Source organism: Pinus tabuliformis, chromosome 2_2 (genome assembly GCF_031772625.1).
Source record: "Pinus tabuliformis cultivar Carrire ecotype Pingquan chromosome 2_2, CPIR1, whole genome shotgun sequence".
Taxonomy (NCBI): Eukaryota; Viridiplantae; Streptophyta; class Pinopsida; order Pinales; family Pinaceae; genus Pinus; species Pinus tabuliformis.
The window spans coordinates 619,972,290-619,987,673 of NC_142300.1; positions in this window are offsets into that span (position 1 = coordinate 619,972,290).

Below are 15,384 nucleotides of genomic sequence, written 5' to 3' on the forward strand. Positions count from 1 at the left end.
TTCCCTGCAAATGGACACCATGCATATCAAGAGGAGACAAGAGGAATCAGTGATGGACTTAGCTATCTTTTTCCTTAAATGCACTAGAAGGCACCCTAGAAATGAATGTCCTTTAAATATTATAGAGGTCTACTAAGTCTATGAGGAAAACCGTTCCATAGATAAGTGTCCTTCTTTGCCTGGATTGAAACTTTTATACCAAGGGTAGAAGGCAGTGTTGGGTGTGGAGCCTGATTATCTTCTATATTCAAAGGTATCGCCACATAGGACCCCAGTTCGAAATGGGGGCGGCAACGCCGCCCGTAAAATGTTCGCTGCAGGGGGGGTCCAGGGGGGGGCGGGGGGTTTCAGGGGCAGCGCCCCCGAAGCTAAAAACAGCTGTAAAATTGCCTTGTAAAAGTATAGTAATTTCTAGTCAATCTGGGCCGTTCATTAGGCGGATGATCTGATGGCAGAACTTATGTTTAGTTTAGGGCTTTTGGCCCTAGAAGGCAACCCCTCTCTTTGTATGAGGGTATTGTATTTGAGGTTGTGTGATAGATGTGTATTCTGTGAGCGAGAAACAGAGAGGTGAGACTGTGAGAGAAAACAGAGGATATTACAGCGGATTTGCTGTAGGTTGTGTCTCTTCATTTTGCTGGATAATAGAAAGGAAGGACTGGCTGTTCGGGGTGGACATAGCCCAAACTGGGTGAACCACGTATATCTGTGTCTCTCTTGTTTTGTGCATTTTCTGTGTTTATATTTCTGCAATATTTTATGTGTTCCATTGCTCCGTAATATATAATTTTCTAACAGGTAGGGTTGAACAACCCTTTTTCATCAATCAAAGGAGGCCTCAAGGACCTCATCCATACTAATGGGGCATGCAGAGTGCATCCTACACTTATTACCATCCCAAACAGAATGCACCCTTGCCACCTTGGTACTCTTCCACTCATCCTTCATGGTCCACACCTTCTCCTTGGCCTTATGCACCTCATTATCCTCCACAACCTATCAATCAAACATTTCAGCCATATGCTTCTACACATCCTCAGTGGAATAACCCATCACAAGGGTGGAGGCCTCAACTCAACCAACCTCCTGCTTTACTGTCTCCACCTCCATCTCAGCCACAACTCATTCATCCTGCTCCACTTAAGAAACCTCAGATGCCTGCTCAACCCAATACAAACCCAAACAATAAGCAAGCACAACAGGTCTATAGTGGAGATACATCTTACCCTGCCTATGCTGTGGAGATTCAAGAAATCAACCTCAGGTCTAGAAGAGTTCTCCCAGATAACTAGCCTCCATCTCCACCTGAGGAGCTTGAAGAGGAAAAGGAAGAGAGTAACCCTCAAGTAAATCGACCTCCTTTTCCTGAGAGATTGATCCATCCTAACCATCACACCCTAGAAGAGACTCAACTTCTGGGAGAATTGGAGAACCTGTGTGTTAAAATTCCACTCCTCCAAGCTATCAGGGATGTTCCCATCTACAATAATATTATAAAAGAGAAATGCTTCAAACATCCTGGGAGGAGAAATAAAGACACCCCTACCATCAATGTTATTAGTCAATTATCTGATCTAATGCTAGGGAGAGTGATTTTCCCAAAATATCTAGATCCTGGAAGTCCTATGGTAGATGTGCACATTGATGGCATCATTGTCCCTCACACCTTGATTGATCTTGGGGCTGCCATCAATGTGATGACTAAAGAAACCATGCTCAAGCTAAACCTCCAAGGATCCTTGAGAAAGACCACCACAGTGTTGCAACTTGCAGATAGGTCCACAGTGGCTCCTGAGGGAGTTGTTGAGGATGTAATGGTCTCTATCGACTCCTGGGAGTATCCTACTAACTTCCTAGTTCTCCATCCCAAGAACAAATTCAATGGTTATCCTCTCATCCTTGGAAGACCATGGCTAGCCACTGCTGATGCTTACATAAGTTGCAGGGTTAGGAACATGACCATTAAGAATGGGCATTTGTCCAAACAGTTGGTATTGTACCCTCCTGCTCAGCCATCCATTGAGAATGACTTACCCCTATGATTGGAGGAGGAGGATGAATATGAAGTGTATCATACATCATCCCATCCAATATATACCCTAGATGTTGTTATAGGAGGGGGGGAACCTAATGAAGGTGACCTCATTGACCAAATCCTCCAAAACCAACCCCCCAAGACCATGCCTCTTGATGAGCTTGTGAAGGAATATGAGGCTAATCCTTGGATTGAGTTATTCCTAGTGGAACCAAGTCATGCACATATCAAAATGGTAGAATTTGGTCAATTTAGAACCTTGAATATTAACCCCTCTCTCTTAGCCTACTAAGAAGAGAAGTTGTGCAACATGCTGAGAGAGCACTTAGATGACTTTGCTTGGATCTATAAATAAATGAAAGGGGTGCATCCGCTAGTGTGCAGTCATCACATCTACATCAAGGATGGATTCAAACCTATGCACCAACCTCAAAGGAGAATTAACCCAACCCTCAAAGACATGGTGAAGGAAGAGTTTCAAAAGTTGTTGGATGCATGGTTCATATACCTCGTCTCAGATAGTGAGTGGGTATCCCCTCTAGTTTTGGTCCTAAATAAGAATGGGAAGTGGAGGATCTGTGTGGATTACATGGAGCCGAACAAAGCCACTCAGAAAGACCATTTCCCTTTATCTTTCATTGATCAATTTTTAGATGGTCTTGCAAGGAAGAAGTTCTTCTATTTCCTGGATGGATTCAGTGGTTACAATTAGATCCATATTAGCCCAGAGGAACAAGACAAAACTACATTCACTTGTCCTTGGGGTACCTTTTCTTATAGGGTCCTTCCTTTCAGATTATGTAATGCCCCTGCCACTTTTCAAAGGGAAGTTTTGAGCATCTTTGCTGAGTTGGTCCATGACTCTGTAGAGATCTACATGGATGATTTAACTCCCTATGGGTGTGAATTTCTGGAGGCTCTCTCTAACATGGGAAAAGTTATGAGGAAGTGCATTGAAATGAACCTCTCACTTAGTCCTGGGAAGTGTGAATTACTGATGAATTCAAGGACTGTTCTTGGAAATTAAATATTTCAGGAGGGAATACAAGTGGACCCAAACAAAATTGCCATAGTAAAAATGGTCCCTACTCCTCAAAAGTAGAGGAATGTTAGGAGCTTCTTAGGCTTAGCTGGATATTATAGGAGGTTTATCAAACACTTTAGCAAAGTATCCACACCATTGTTTAGATTGTTGGCCAAGGATCAAAATTCTACTGGTCATATAGCTTCCAGGAGGCCCTATAGGTCTTGAAAGACAAATTAACCACTTTCACCCATACTTAGAGGCCCAAATTGGGATCTTCCCTTTCATATCCATGTTGATGCATCTGATAAAGTTGTAGGAGAAGCTTTAGGCCAGATAGATGATAAGTTACCTTATGTCATTTACTTCATTAGTAAAAATTTGTCTAAGGCTGAATTGAACTACACTGTAACTGAGAAAGAACTCCTAGTTATTGTACACTCTTTGAAAAAGTTCAAACACTACATCATTGGATATTAAACTTTTTTGCATACTAACCATGAAGCTATCAAGTACTTGATGAACAAGCCTGATGTGAATGCTAGAATTATTAGATGGTTGCTACTATTACAATAATTTGATTTAACTATTATTGATAAGCTAGGTAAACAAAATGTAGTTGCATATTTTTTGTCTAGACTTGGTTTTCCTACAGGTGATGAAGGGATGGTTGATAATAAACTTCAAGATAAGCACTTATTTTCTATCTAAGCTCTCTCTCCATGGTTTGTTGACATAGCCAACTACCTAGTTCCTACAAAAATCCATCCAAATCTATCATCTGGAGAGAAGAGCAAAATTGTAAGGAAGAGTGCCCCTTTCACTTGGATTGGGGGAAATATCTTCAAGCTGGGACCAGATCAAATCTTGAGGAGATGTGTCAAGGAAGAGGAAGTATTTGACATCCTCTCAGCCTGTTATGATGGGCCCTGAGGAGGTCACCCTTCTGCCTGTTAGTGTTAGTATTTGCATACTGCCATCAGTGATCAAAATCCTCTTTTCATATCATTTTAGGGCCCCATTCTGAAATTTTTGTCATTGCACTAGGTCATCATGCAAAAATTTGGTCACTGAATGTTGAATTAGGGTTTCCTTTACTCCTTTTAGAATTTTACCTCTTGCTAGCACATTTTCATATCATGTTGAATATACATTAGTCACGAGGTCAAAGTCATCATGTCATCATATTAGTCATGACACCATAAATTCTGGTCAGTCAAGGTTACCATTAGGTCCTAAGGTTTTCAAGGTCTAATAAAACCCCATTTCCATTGCATAAAGCTAGAAAGTGTCAAAATGATCAGTAACCTCTCTTCACCATGTGAATATGATTTGTAAAGAGAAATTCTTATTTCATCATGTAATTTTATGTTCACTATATTTCATAAGTATTGTTCCTAAGCTTCCAACTCAATCTCTATATGCCAACTTCATTAAAGAAAAGTCAAATTCAAAGAGTTCTCAAATACCATCAAAAGATAAATTTTTCAAAGGAAATACTTAAGTGAAAGGGTAAAGTTTCAAAAGGTTAAGTGAATGCCAAAGGAAGTTCTCTTTTCCCAAGGATGCCTAAATCATCATTTTCCACAAGCACTAAACCCTAATTTCCTCTCCCACTGAGCTAGGGTTGGCTATGGAATCATAGACATCTGAGTAGAGGAGGCATAAGGGAGGCCATTTCAGAAAGTATGAGGCCATTTCAACTCATAAACATCATGTCTCCATCATCTTTCAAGAAGTCATTCCAAGGGACAAATCATTTGCCACACATAGGGCCAGTTTTTCTTCAAACTGTGTTTCTGACTAAACAGAGATGAAATTGACAAAAGGGAGAGAGGTTTTTGTCCATAATAGGCCAATGATGAAAAACCTCCTTCATTTTTTACACCGGTGTTATGTTTTTGGAGAAATATAAAACATACAGGTGCTACAAGAGGTTTTCTGCACTTCTAGAGTGACCTTGGGAAAATCAATGTTTCCCCTATATGGAGGGTCCAAATGACTTGATGGATGCATCAAGTGATAAGTAGACAGAACGATATTTGCAATGAGCTATCCTAAGCTCAATTTTGAGTTGAGTAAGACCTCCAAAAGTTTCCTGAAAGAGAATGCTTCATTTTTGCACCCTCATTCTGCACTTTTTGACCAGTCTTGGGAGAATTCATTTTGGAGGGGCTATAATTGATCATTTTCAGTGCGTGATAGGTCCATTATGTAGCCAATAGAGATATATCTCCAACGAACTATGATGGACTCAATTTGGAATTCGGGAAGTCACTCAAAATTCGATTTTAAGTTGGTGCTGTGCACTTCCTTATGGCGCTACGCACTTGCCTAGAAATCAACAACATGGTCAAACGCGCAGTGTCCTAGGCGTTGTGCACTTTTTTGGGGAAAATTTTGAAGAAATGGAGACCACCATTGGATGCATAAGGACAAATACATCTAATAATACCATGTTTCTAGCCTTAGTTTGCAAAACTAGCAGGTGAAAAGGGCAAAAAAATAGCAAAAAATCATGTTTCTACCTCATTTTTTACCTAGGGGTTGCGCACTTGACTAGTATTGGGAGAATGAAGTTTTGGAGGGTCAAATCATGTCCATTTTGGAAAATAAAGGCGGTTTTGGAAATTATATAGGACAAGCTTTCCAATGAGCTATATTGGGCTCAATTTGGACACCGGGAAGGCAGTCAAAAGTAGCCTGCAAGATGGATGGCACACATGACACTGTGAGGGCAAACTTGACAAAAAGATGGTGCACTTGACAATTTGCCTGATTTTTCACTGTTCTTCTCCAAATTTGATTTTCATCTATGGAAATAATCTTTTTAATGATTTAATTGATATGGTAAATGTAATTATGGTCTTTTACTATTACCTAGGGGTAAATACATTAGGTTAATAGCCTTCATCAATTCAAATGAATCAGTTTCAATGTAATTAGGGATCAGTCACTTTGACCACCCTACACTCTAGCTATCAATTCAAATTTTGGTGGAACTGCTCCTCCTCTCATGGATTCAACCCCTGATGTTGGGAGGAGTTTGTTTTGAAGTCTATATCTTCCCTTTCTTCACTCTTTTTAGAGGTTGGACGCACTTGGATGTTGTACTAGTGATCAGAGACACTATTGTATCAGATTTTGGTCAATTTTAATAGATGAGTTGCAGCGATTTCTTTGGGATACATGGGGTATGGATGTTTAGCATTGTTTCTTATTTTTTATCATTTGTATGATTTTTTTGTAAGCTCATAAACCATTTCATGTTTGTTATATGGTAATTTTCAAGTTGATATGCAAAATACATGTTTGCTCATGCTCTGTTTTGGGCAAGTTATCATAATTTGTCCATTTCTCTTTAGTTTAGGAAGAATACATCTCATATGCTCTTCCTAAATCCTCACTAGTCTTAAACCATCTCATCAAATCACCTTTTAAGTGCTAAGCCTCCTACCTACCTTGCCCCTTTGAATGTCTGCAATCATATCTGTTTTTCCCTGACCTAGCCTCTTTGACCTAATACCCTCATCCAACAATAATCCCACCAAATCAAATCAAACAACCCTATGCAATTTATACCTAGCCTGAAACCCTAATCCATCTAGCCCTCTTGGTTGTGACTCTTTGGATAGAGCCCTCTCTGGCCTGGTAGGGCTAGCTACCAAGTCAAAATGTTGGTCCGTGGTTACCTCAGGTGGACTCTTCCTCAACCTTGGAGATCTAGAGGAGTGATGACACTGCCAAGAAGACAACTTTCAAGGTTTTACAAGTTGGCTACTATTGGACCACTCTCCACCAAGATGCAAGAAGATACACCAGTCGATGTGATCAGTGCTAGAGGATGGGGAAACCTACCCCCAAGAATGAAATTCCCTTACAACCTCAGGTGGATTTGGAGCCATTTGACAAGTGGGGCATGGATTTCATTGGGCCAATTGATCCACCATCATGGCAGAAAAAGTACATCATTATGTGCATTGGTTATTTGACAAAGTGGGTTGAGACAAAAGCTATCAAGGTAGAAACAGAGGAGAAAGTGGTTGAGTTCTTAAGGGAGAATGTGTTCTACAAATTTGGGTACCCCAGAGAGATAGTCACCAATCAAGGAGCTCAATTCAAATCACATCGATCGAGAATCTGTTAAGGAAATATCATATCAAGCAAAAAAAAATCTATTGCATATCATCCTCATGCCAATGGACAAGTAGGGGTCACAAACAGGGCATTAGAAGGCATCCTCACCAAGGTTGTGAGTAGAAGAAGAAAGGATTGGGCAAAAAGATTAGTGGAGGCCACTTCGGCCTATAACACAACTTGGAAAACAACTATTGGTTTTACCCCTTATGATTTGGTCTATGGAAAGAAGGCTCTGCACTATATTGAGTTTGAGTACAATACTTTCATAATGGTAGCCCAATTGGATTTAGATGTCACCAAAGCACAACAGGAGAGGCTGCTCCAATTAAATGGCTTGGATGAATTCAGAATATAGGCCCTCCTACACACCAAAGTTATCCAATTGTAGAGGAAGGTCTAGCATGATAGGAATATCAAGGATAAAGTCTTTCAAGAATGGGATTGGGCATTGCTATATGACTCTAGGTTCAAGGACTTCAAAGGAAAATTGATGACAAGATGGTTAGGTCCATACTTGATAGAGAAATTCCATGACAATGGAGTTGTTCAAATTAGGACCATTTATGAGGAAGGGATTCTCTTGATTGTCAATGGCTACATATTGAAGGTATACAGAAAGCCTATGTCCAAGGAATAATTCATTAGCACCATCAACAGAGAGGTGAATGTGATTGGAAGTGTCATAGCTTCCAAGTCACAACATTCCTAGATATTGTTTTTGTTTGTAAAAAAAAATTAAAAAATAATAAAAGGCCTAGATGAAAACCTTTATGAGACATCTAAGGCCAACTCTTGGCTTGAAAACCTCCCTGAGGCAGCCCAGGCAGCCCAGGAGTAAAAATAAAAAATGAAAAGAAAAAATAAAAGGTCCCTAGGTGAAAACCTCCCTTGAGGTGCTCATGGAAGGCATACAGGTTGAAATAATCTCCTGGGGTAGCATGTGTGTCCCTAAAAAAAAAGAGAAAGAAGAAAAAATATAAAAAACAAAGGGAAATTTCATGACAGGGACCCACAACACATCTGTTAATAATTTTTGTCATTTTGCAAGTTTTGAGGACAATGGTGAATTTCAGGGCTATAGGGCCAACATCCTCAAGTCTCCATCCACTTATCCCTCCATCCACTCCATATCCTCCATGCAACCCATTTCCTCACCACTCTCCACCATCCTAGTGGCTTAAAAATCCAATTTCAGGCCCTCTCTGGATTGTTACAGGAAGACTGTAATTTCTACAGGAAGATCCTGTAGCACTACAGGAAGGGGATCCGAATGATAAAATCACCAAGAATTACCTTGCCAAATTTAAATGAGGTCCTCCCACCTTGATCCACCACTCATCCATCCTTCATACATCCTTGTTCACAAATAAATCAATATATTTCAAAACTAACCCTGAACTATGTCTCATCCTGAGAATTTTCGAAAAAACACAGAGTACATTCCCTCCATTTCCATAACCCTACACTACTCAATCAGGGCCCTAACATTATCCTCCAAGCCCTATACACTATTTATCATCACTACCCTAAAGTTAAAAGACCTTGGAAGAGAAGAAAAGGGCTGCTACAGGATTTTCTTGTAGCAACTTGTGCAACCATTACAGAGAAGCCAAAAGCCTAGTTTTTCCCTTCCCATCAAGTTGAGGGGATGATACCATCTCATGAGGCACTCTGCCACTCCAAGCAGGAATCTACAGCAACAAAAACAACATATAGGATATCAACAAAGGACCTACACACATAATAAGAACAACAGTCAAACACACAGGAGCAAAGAAAATATATGCAGGAGTAGAAAAAGACAGTAAGACAACTCCCTGCGTAATAGTACAAAGGTCTAGCACTCGAGCATGCATCGATTGAACATAAGGTAGGAACAAGTATGGAAACCTCTCAGCTCCTCCCTATGTGTAAAATAATGAAAAATGTATGAATGTCGAGGTAAGGTATTTTTTATAAGTTGGAGGTGGCCAGTTAACTTGGCCACCTTTGGTCAGTGAAAAAAAAGTCATCATACAACATGGGAGTGTCACATCAGTCAATATTAGATAACAGAGAGTGGGAGTTGATTACGAGGGACAAGGATATGATCACTCGAAATGGGATATAGGTCCAAATGAGGAAAACTTGTACCTCTGCCAAGTCATCACAACACTCTGAGCCTTAGCCCAAAATAGCATATAACGTACTGAGGCTCAAATTATCTTGCATCTACACTCATTTCAAAAACATTTAAGGTAAGGACGAGCCTGGGGATCCATCGAGGATATCTGAACCTTACTCTGTCATTTTTACAGGAGGAAGCTATAGGAATCTAAATGAAACTAAATGAAGCCCAAAAAATTGCTACAAGAAACCTCCAAGGGTGAAAGAACACTGACAAGGGTTGATTTGGTCTCCAATTATCCTCATCCCATGATGTGTGGTGAAAATTAAGTGGCCCCTCTCATTAATCTATCCATAATTTACATGTTGGTGCACCCTGAATTCTACAAGTAATATCAGTCATCTTGTGAATTAAAATAAATTTTCTGGGTATAGATTAGAGGGAATATATATAATGGTCATCAACTAGAGATTCCAACCCTTTGTTCCCATTGAATTACACAACGGATCTATTACAGGAAACAACCCTCCTACACTTAATTGAAAACAAAGGAAAAGATGGGAGTGGGGTTCAATAGAAGGGAGCTTACTGACACTAAAACAATTCACATTCACCCTCATGTATTATACATTTACATAAGACATCAGTGGTTAGGTTTCTTTGAGCTATTGAAAGAATATGACGATGACATTACCTATGAATTTTTCATGGCCCTAAACTCTCAGAAAAGAGTCAGTACCACCACTGTGGTAACAGAATTAGCCATTTCCATCAGTCCTGAGCTAATTAGTAGGTGACAACCCTTCCCCTAGGGATCCAATAGAGGATAGAAGACAAGAGTAGCAGTGTCATTGCCAAAAATAACTTCTTCATTGTTGATGAGAAACCTATTGAAGATAAAAATGGAGTCAGGAGGGAAACCCTACCCTATCCTTGGGATGAGGCAGCCTACGATATCCTTAATTTCATTTCCTGTGAAGGAAGACTGAGTGTAGTCTATGGCGACCATTTTAGATTTCTCCATGAACTAAGGTTTCAAGCATAATTACCCCTATCCCAACGACTCAGTGTACCTTTTTCCCTCCTACAGTCCATCAAGGACATGAAACAAAAGGTGAGAGAGGGCAAGCACCAACACCTAGGTTGTCATGGCATCATTAAATTGATCGTGGAATATGATTCGAATAAAATAAGGATCCCTTTCCTATGGTCAAAATTTATGGATATGGACAAAGAAGCCTTCATTGACACTCAAACCCTCACACCAGGTGAGACCCCAGCCTCTAGTGTTAGAGGAAGAGAAGGGAAACAAGAGGAACAAGAGGCAGAGGCAAAGAAAAAAAGGAAGAACCAAAGCAAGATGAAGAAGTAGAGAAAGAGAAAGATGAAGAAGAAGAGGAGGAGCAGTAGGAAGAACCAAGCCTTGAGAAAACCACTGCATCTAGAGAAGAAGAGGTATCCTTAGAGCAAACAACTTTGTCTCCAGGACCCACTGAAAAAGAGGTAGATTCCACCTTAGCTACCTTGAGCACAACAATCAAACCTAAAAATAAAAGGAAAAGGAAAACTCCCCTCTACTTCAAAACCATGAAAAGCACCAGGATTAAATAGGGGAGGCCTCAAACTCCCACAAAGGCCCCTATTACAATTGAGGAATCCCCAAGTAAAAAAGAGGAGTTAGGACCCATTAAAAGGAAAGTTGAGGAGGTCACCTCTCTTGCAGCCATATCAAAGACTCCCATAGCATATGTAAGGAAGCCTACCACTATATCAACCTCCTCTAAACAACCCAAGGTACCTACCACACTCCAATAAAAAGGAAAAGGGAAGCTATATGAAAAGTAGAGCATGTTACAGGAAAGACAAAGCATGCTATAGGAAGAACAAAAAATGCTACAAGAAGAGAAGGAGGAGCAACAAGCAGGGAAAATAGCAACACAATAGCTATAGGAGGGGACAACTTCCTTAAGAACATTTGAAAAGGGTTTCCCAAAGCTACAGAAGCCTAGTCCATAGCCCAGTTTGAGCTCCTATTATAAGTTCATTGAAAGAGGCATAGTGATCCCACAAAAAATTGCAGTCCCAATTTTATTTGAACTTGGAGAAGAAAGAGGAAGGACCCAAAGATGGATGTAGATTGCTAAATCCAAGAAGGTGGAAGATGTGGGCCTCATGGAAGATAAGGTTTTTGAAATGGACAAGGAGTTAAGGGAAAATAAATCCACAATGAGAGAACAAATGCATGCAAACAATAGATGGTTGAAGAATAAATTGCAAGAAAAGGAAACCCAATTTTCCACAATGGCAAGCCTCTCCATGGAGGCACTACCGTGCAAATTTCCATCCATGTCTTATGCACTATTCCTCAAAGAACAATGGATGCAGTTCCAAATCAAGACATTAGCACAACATGGATCCATGCCATTTCAAGATTACAAGCAGTTCATTGAGTTGTGTGACCAAAGTAGCATAGAAGACAAAGCCAAATTAGCTAAGTTTTACTTGCACAACCTCACCTTAATTGATATGAATGTTTGGGATCCTAATGCTAAGTTGGGAGTCCTACAACTGATGGCCCTTGCATCATGGATGACTCATGAGGAGGCTAGAGCTGAGGAGGTGAAGAAAGTAATGGAAAAGGAAGAAAAAGAACCCCTCTATATCAGGGCAGAGTAGATAAGTCCCATGGCTGTAATCAATACTCACAACATCATCTCCAATGATGCTAAGCTAGCACCTAGATACCTTTCCACTCAAGAGCAGACCATCTCCCATTTTGAGGACACTCTCAGGCTATTAGGGACAAAGAGACAACAAGCATGTCAAAGAAGATGGAATTCCTTGCCACACAGTCTCCAAATCAGGGAGTATCACTCTCTTGAAAGGTTGAGGAATGCATTAGAAATAACACCCCTATAAAAAATGACCATGCAAAGATTAGAGATCAACTGAATTGGACTCAAGCTCAAACCACCTTTGCTGTTGGGTTTACAAGAAGGAAGGAATGAAGAAGAGGAAAGGAAGAAGTGGGCAGACATATAAAAGGATGCAAGCTTCTATCCTCAAGAGGGCACACCATCTGCAAAACCTTGAGATGTCAGAGAGGCCACCAGGGCCATGAAATACTTGGACATAGATGACTGGGTTTCTCAGAGGATGAGCAACAATTTCAGTAGGGGAGGATGATGAGGCTCATCAATAGGTATATCATAAGGGTCACAATGCCATCCTCCAACTTATTAAATTATTTTTTTCTCAAATTTATCTACAAAATTTGTTATATTATGCTTAGTATGAGGAGTAAAAGATGTGTTTCTATGTCATGTGGCCTAATGTGTGTTAAATGCAGGAATTGAAGCAATTTTGAGATAATTTGAGTGCAGGAGCTTGGAGTAAACAACAAAGAGATATTCTAGGAGGTTGTCCACCTCCTTAACTCCTCAAATTGGCAAAATATCAGCACTTTATCTCTCATCAACTCGAGTTCATTGGCAGCCAAGCAGGCTGTGATCATTGCCAGCCAAGCCAGTGCAGTTCAAGGGAGATCTAGATCGACCTATTCTTGGGTTAGGGACACAAACATCATATTTTCTAAGGATCTGTTGGCAGATGCCACTTTTTTATAAATAAACATGCTAAGGAACTCATTAGGATTCGAAGTTTATTATAGCTAAGATGCCATTGAGCTAATGCACTTGTGACTGTTATTTTGATGATGTATTTGACATTTCTGGAAGGATAATGAGAAGTTTGATATTGATCAATCTCTGAGTTAGTTCTGAGGGCTGAAGCTCTTGGGTTTGGGTCCAACTGTAGCAAGCTAAGTCCCTCTTGTGTACTTATATTTCTCTTAGCCTGGAATGTTGACTAGTTGTTGCAGTTCAGTAGAGATTATTCATATTTATTTTAGATTAGAATGTTGATTAGTTGTTGCAGTTCAGTAGAGTTTATTCATATTTATTTTAGCTTAGAATGTTGATTACTTGTTGTAGTTCAGTAGAGGATAATCCTTCAAAAAGTCTGTGACTATGATCCCTATCTCATCTCTCTCATGGGAGCGTGATTACAGGATCCCACCATCACAACCCAAAAATAGTGTGTGATTTCCTGTTTACGATTTCTTGGAAAGGTTTACATTTGGTATCTTGCTTCACATATGATTGTTGTACCTTGGAAGGTAGTTCATTGCATAGATCAAGTTCATAGCATTTTTTAGATAGTTTCTAAATTCAATTCATCTTTTCCACCCTTATTTTTAATATTTTGCAAATGGAAAGAGGAACAGGTGCATGTGATGTTGCAGGATTGTTGGATCTGCAGGCAAGGAATCCTTCCACGAACTTCGTCTAGGAATTCTTCACCAAATTTTGATGCATGCCAACCAATGTTCTTGATCTCTTTTTTGGTCACCGTGAGAATATCTCTTAGCCCAAATCCAACCTTCTTGAAGTGTTGGGCTTGGCTAGGAGTGTTAATCACCTTCCCTACATTCCTCACAACCTTAATTCCACTTTCCATCACTTCATCCCATCATCCTTACCCTCCAAACCCTTTCGGCCAACTTCTTGTAGCATTTCAGGACATCCTGTAGCACTACAAGAATCATGTAGCAACATCCTGTAGCACACCTCTAACAGTCTATTTTGACCCTGTTTTGACCTGCAATGATAGAATAACTTAGTTTAGGAGTAGGTTGACCCCTCAGCTTGGATTCCATAACCATAAGTACCACCTAGGCCATTCCCTTCACTCATTTTTCTTCCCTGCAAGAGTGAATAGCATTAGTTCTTTCATTCTGAATTTGGCAATTAGGACCTTACTTAATTTGCAAGTTTGAATTAGATAAACAATACATGCACTCTTGAGTTGTGAAGTGGTAGGATGTTCTTCTATTTTCAAGCAAATGTGATAGCTATATGATTGATTGCAAATTAGAGTAGTTTCCTTTCTGCAGTTATCATAATTCTTTTTTTCTTCATGAATGGAATCAATAGCATTTACAAGTTGGCAACATTTACAAGTTAGAGTTGAAAAGCATTTACTTTCTTTGCACTAGGACTAGCTTTTAAATTCTTCTTTCAGTAGTTAATGTCATTTAAGTTCAATAGAGGAATGGTCTTGGAGCCCTAATGATCAAGTGACTTGGTTGAGAGTGGCATGAGTATAATTTGTCTATTGTATATATATTGTTAGAAAATTATATATTACAGAGCAATGGAACACATAAAATATTGCAGAAATATAAACACAGAAAACACATAAAACAATAGAGACACATATATACGTGGTTCACCCTGTTTGGGCTACGTCCACAGAGAAACAACCAATCCTTCTTTTATTATATTATCCAGCAAACTGAAGAGATACAACCTACAACAGATCCACTGTAACTCCCTCTTCGCTCTCAATCTCCTCTCTCTTCCTCACTCAGAATACAAATATACATAGACGCAATACAATTCCCTCATATATAGTGAGGGGTTGCCAATCTTCTTGGGGTATACATCCGGCTGAGACCTTTGAATACAGAAGATAATCAGGATCCACACCCAACATATATCACTTTCACCTCGAAGTTTGTACGAACCCCAAGTTGATAAGTAAAGTTGAAGAGCCCCTGGAAGTCGCAGCACTCTTGGTGTAATATCAGGGCTCACCAACTGGCACAATTAATTTAGTTCATCTCTTGGGTTTGTATAATTTATCAAAGCATGAGCATGGGGTTTGTGAGAAGACCCAATAATTAAAAATCTAAAGAATGAGCTATTGTATGAGGAGAAAACAATGAGAAGAAGGCATGGTAGTGGAGTTATTGCATGAGGAGAAAACATGGAGAAGATGTTAGGCCCCTATAATACTAGTGATTCCCCCATTACTATTTTCATTGTATCCCTTATTGTTATTATTGTGCCCCTATTGTCCCCATATTTTTATTAGTATGCCCCATAGAAACCCACTATTGTTATTTTTGTGCCCTTATGTTATTACTGTTATGTCGGCTTGATTATATTGTGACCCCTTAGACTCCTATATATAGAAGGGAGGTTTAGTCATTTGTATCATCCAAGAATTATTCAT